This window comes from Zophobas morio, unplaced genomic scaffold (genome assembly GCF_036711695.1).
Source record: "Zophobas morio isolate AGI-343-1 ecotype UQ-CSIRO unplaced genomic scaffold, CSIRO_AGI_Zmor_V1 ptg000108l, whole genome shotgun sequence".
Taxonomy (NCBI): Eukaryota; Metazoa; Arthropoda; class Insecta; order Coleoptera; family Tenebrionidae; genus Zophobas; species Zophobas morio.
This window is the reverse complement of record NW_026972213.1, coordinates 5,697,512-5,703,511: the sequence shown is the minus strand read 5'-3', so window position 1 is coordinate 5,703,511 and position 6,000 is coordinate 5,697,512.

Here is a 6,000-nt window from a genome sequence, read left to right as displayed (position 1 = left end):
GACTGGCATAACTTATTAAATATTTATTGTAGATTTAGATAAATAAATCACTAAAACAACCATCCTGATAGTACCACTTTTTTTCTGCTCCTTCACAATCCAACCCATTTATCAATTACAAGTAGAACAGTAAAATAAAATACTCGTAAATGCCGTCACTTGTTATATCATACAAAAAGAAAACGATTACCCTAATTCATTCACAATGGTATGGACAAAAAGATACCACCTTAATTTTAACACCAAGAACAATCTATCCACTGAAGTCCTAAACGACCTCAATCAATGTCTCTAGTATTGGCAACAGTTGTTGCATGCAGTAGTATACTATCCTCAAACATATTTGGCGTTTATGACTTCACACCAATTTGACTCCCATTATAATTCAATAGGCCGTCACAACCGGATGTCTTAAACCCGCTCACCGATACCTACCTGAAAAGACCTTTTCTGGTAAAAGCACAGGGCAGGACTGAGTTTTGCATTTACCGACAACTGCGCCTTTCGAGTTTTTTATTTTAAGTAAAAACAAAGTAACTTTGTACTCAATCATTTTTTATTACAGCACAACTATTTACTTATTATCTACTACTGCTTATTTATTGATCGAAATAGTCACTGTCATCATCACTCGACTCTTCCAAATTAATAATTGACGGTTTTATCAACCGTGCCCTGTACTGGTCTTGTTCTTTTGTGGAATGTCGTACACAATTGGCCCACATTTCGGCAGTTATTTTGGAAGCTTCTTCCCTAATTATGTCAATTGTTGCACTACTAAATTTTGGTGCCGTATTATTCCTTCTTATATTATTATTCATTTGCGACCAGATTAGTTCGATGGGGTTAAATATACAATGGTACGGCGGAAGTCTAATCACCCTAAATCCACTATCTCGTGCCATAGCATCTATTTTATATTGTTTCTCAAATTTTCGAGTGTGTAACACTTCTAATAATTGTGTCTTTGTGTAATTTTCTTCAAAGTATAAATCATGTTCTGTAAGGAAATTTTGAAATTTGAAAATTTTAACAAACAAAATTACTCTGAGTCCGGTCCTTCGCGTCTCGACCGTCCCTGGCACGTCGAAAAGGTCTTTTCAGGTAGGTATCGGTGAGCGGGTTTAAGACATCCGGTTGTGACGGCCTATTGAATTATAATGGGAGTCAAATTGGTGTGAAGTCATAAACGCCAAATATGTTTGAGGATAGTATAAGCATATTCATTTTCAACAGTAACTCGCTACTTGTTGGAATTTTCTGTAAAACTGATAGGCACTATAGGAACAATTTTCGAGGTAAGCCTTTTTGCAGCGGAGAACCTTAGGACATTTTTCTCCAGACTGGACCGTATATTGCAGAAGACCTGAAACATAATACAGACCTAATAAATAGGGCCTGGATTTTAGAATATTAACCTTTTCGTCAATTCTTAAGACATTCACATGAAACCCGGACATAAATATGTTTCATGGAAAACAATATTATTTAAACCCAGATTATTTTTGCCTAAACACCTAAATTGAATATTTGCGATCTAAAATTATGTTTTATGACCTAAACGACCTAAAGTATCATTTTCTAAATTTCGCGTTCAATTGGATAGATATAGATACATCTGGTCTTTTCTTTAAATGCCGTTTGCCGAGTAATGAATTTTATCTGCGACCTACATGATAATTACTTGTTATGACGGTTATTTGACATATGTAATCGACACTACTATTTCACTAGTGGTGTAATGAAATTCATTACACAACTCATTTTGATCTTCAAGAATAAATTTATAATAAATATAGAGATGGAACATTTTATTTAAGTAAATTACGAACAATATAACACTTATGTATTAAGGTTACTATAAACACTAATCACAATGTTTTCAAAATTGGATATATTGGTACCAGTTGATGTGGTTAGCTGTGTTGTGTTTTTAATCTCTATTTCCCCTACAATTTCACAACTTTTTTATTCTTTCTTTTGATGTATCAATGTACCCCTCCGCCACTATATTCATAGAAATAATATTATATGGAAGTAACTTAGAGAGAGATGCGCGTTGTCAACACAGTCGGACAGAGATGGGTTTCTTTGGGTGGCAACACATTGGCGCGAAACTGCCCGGCAATGTGTTTCTGGGAGGTTTCTTTCGTGTTCTCGCATGGTGTGTGAAGGTGTTTTGTTTGCAAAATTACGTTTAGTGGACTCAAGTTACAATTATTTAAATTAGTAGTGTTCTTAGGTTGTATTTTATCGAACTATTTGTTAAATATGGTGAAATCGTGTTGTGTATATAACTGCACGGAACGTGCAATCCGCAATTTTATTTCATTTCACAGGTAGTAATTACATGTTGTATACAAACGAAGGATTTCGCATAATATAAAAATTTTGTTAGATTCCCTAAACATCCCGAATTACGAAAAAAAAATGGATTATAGCTACAAAAAGGGAGGATTTTATACCTACTGAACATACTCGTATTTGTGGAAAACATTTTCTAGAATCAGATTTCATAATCCATTTTGGTAAAAGACGAAATGAACGAAATTAAAGATAGAATTAGACATGTTTATAATAAATTAATTCATTTCAAACATCAATAATTTTTTTCTTTAATCATTAATCAAGATTATTATTTTTTAACTCATTTTTGGTTATTGTGTTAGTTAATTGTACGTGAATTTAAAAAATTGATCTTGGTAGAGAATTCACACAATTTAATATGTTTAATTAAATTAGTCAAACTGTTAGTTTTTCCGAAAGTTTAATTACTTTTATCCTAAAAATTCAGATTTCCAAATGTTAGCTTGAAAAAACAATTATTGTACACTATTAGATTTCGGTAACTTGTAGAAGATTGTTGTATTAATTGAATTCGTAATGTATTGTAGATTCTGCACACATTTCATTTTATTAAAAGAGGATTTCCATCGCTTAACACGATTTCTGTTATTTTAGATTATATATAATTATAATGTAAGCTGTGAAAATATAGTTTTCATTAATAAACGTTTGTTATAATAATTTGTTTGAACAAATTCGGAAGAAAACGTATTAATTCCCGTGCAAATGAAGCGTTTCTTGCCACTCAGCACGTGACACCCAGTCAGCCGTCCTTTCCCCACTGACGCATAACCGGTCTAGCTATTTCTCTCTTATGTTGATTACACTCGCCTGCGTATGGAAACGTATACAAGGCTCCATCCACTCCTTTATTATATCAATGACTATATTCGATTTCCAGCCTCCATGCCTACAAGCATCGAAATGGAAGAGCTTATGAAGCAATGCCCAATGTACTCTTGATGATCTGATAAATTAAAATATGTAGCGATGTTTTTTGGTATACTCCCAAACGTATACATCCGTACAGGTTGTATGTACAAAAACCTTTCCTGTATCTAACAAAAAATCATTCATAGTTGGTATTCTAACTATTTCCACCATATCAAGTCCCTGGATGTCACAAAAAAAAAAGTAATTCGTGTGTTACGCCTTAAAAACAAAACACTCGGTATAGTAAAAAATAATGTTTTACTATAGCCCTCAAAGAACCGTAGAACTTTAGTTTTTGTCTTTTTTTCTATTTCTAATAAATCTCACCCTGTATATTAGGAATATCGTGTACCTATACGATAAAACGCTAACCAAAATTTGGCTAATCATCCCCACCAACATTTTGATAACGTCATTTCAAAATTGTAAACAGTAAATATAAAAGAACGTAGTCTCCACGTGTACTTTATCAATCCGTGCTGAGTTTTTACCCGAGACATCCAGATATTTGGAAATAAAAAATCAAAATTGTATAACAATATGTTATATCGTAAACAGGGGGCATTTTTTTCCCAAAATATATTTATTTATTCCCTACCCAGCTTCTCAAAATTTTACCGAATAAATCCTATGGAAATTGTGCAAAATATGATGAATTGCATATACAAGGCGACTCAAAAAAAAAATGAATGAGTAAATTTATTTTGTTGATCAATTGGGAACAGGAAATGCAAAACCAAATGCTTTGAAATCTTGGAGATGTTTTAAAGTTATCGTAAGCATGATAGATTTTTAATCAAAATACTATATCCAAAAAATTTATGACGTCCTCTCATTTTAATTTTTCGAAAAAACTGGATATTATTTATTGCACTTCAGAGGTGAAGGAAATTCTGTCGAAATAACCTTCGACCAATTTTTTTAGCTTTTGTTAATGTGTTTAAATTTGAAAATTAAATTTCTTCTACAAGAAAATAATAATTACAACATTTTATTGCAAATATTAAATTATTATTAACATTTGAAAGTATTAAAATTCGTATAATAAATACATCAAAGAATTTAAAAAAATCTACATGAATCTAATTCTGAATTAAAAACAGGGTGATCATTAAAAAAATGTCGTACCCAAATACAAATGAACGTTAAACGTTAATTTCTCAAATCTGAGTACATCGGTATAGTATATTTAAAACGATTTAATTTGACATATTACACACAGTGCTGTACTCGACAAAATAAGACAGCAACTGGCCTGGGCTTGCATTTCGTTGTATTCCACAGTTTTGACCATTCATGCTCACATGGTCTTATTGTAACGGGATCCAAGGAAAAGGGTAATTAAAATGTTGACCCAAAGGGCGAATTATTCATCAATACTTCCATAAATGACTGAGAACGAAGTGAACGAAATGAGAGATATTTGATGACCGGGTTGCAGTAATGCGATTCGTTCACGATGTTGATCAGATCTTCCCATCCATATATGAAAATATTTGTATAGTCCTTTAAAAGCCCCTTTTGCTTCCAGGAATATACCATATCTCTGAGATCAAGATTAATTTTCTCTTAGATTGCCGCGGACAGAGACATCTAACGGCAGTGAAACAAAACAAGACACTTGCCGGGCCAGCAGATCAAACTTCGAACTGCAGTATTTGATAGCACTACTCATAGGAGTGTTTTAATCAGAAGATGACTGATTAGTGATTACCTGGTAATACGTACGATGGTATTCGGGTTCAGTTTGTTTAAATTTAAATGCAGTGGTTAACGTCATTTTTAATTACTATAGCAAACTTATAGTACATGTTTGGCTGAAACTTAAAATTAATAAATTCACTGTTGCTCTGGCAGTTCGGCTTGTAAATAGGGAACTAGAGAGTGTCTTGGCAACTGCTCTAAATAGTTTAGAAGATGTTTTGTCCCATACACTCATCTGACGTTACTGCGAGCGTGGGTGTTTTTAATGATAACTTCCTAAATTTATTTAATCATTTAGTCTAATGCATCACACTCTACTATGGAACAAATAATATGGATGAAGTCACTAGAGAAACGAATATCGACATTATCAACCCTGGTTGATTTTATTTTCATACGTGGCCCAACCTGATATGATTTTAAACAAGTGTACGTCAGGTGATAATGCAATTTCTGTTCATAAATAAATTCATATTGTTGAACCTACCTGAAAAAGTAAAACAGAAAAACTTTTACAGACTTCAAATATTTTAATTGTAAGAAATTTTACACTCATCTAACCGAAGAATATTTGACAACGTATTAAGTTTAAATGACTATTATGCTCCTGTTCGCACAATGAGTGAATGAGACCAAACTTACGATTGTTATAAAAAACGTCCTCAAATTTGCGGCTTTTAAGAGAAAAAAAAAATGGTCGAAAGTTATTTCCCCTGAATTTTTCGCATCCGAACTCCGAGTTCTGCGCTAGTAAGTATCGCTGCGCCACGGAATCGTCGTATTCACTGTCGCTTATAAACGGTTGATTTTTTGTGAAGATTTTGATGCCTTGTGTAAAAATTCTAGTTTTTAATAGTTTTATCGAGAAAAAATTAGACACGCAGTGGTCACAAATACTGAAAATGTGCTTTCTCACATTGTATTGTTTTAAGCTTTAATCTAAAAAGCATACGCTATAATGATTATTTATAACTAATTACTTTTGAGTGCAATATTATTAACATATCATGGACGTCA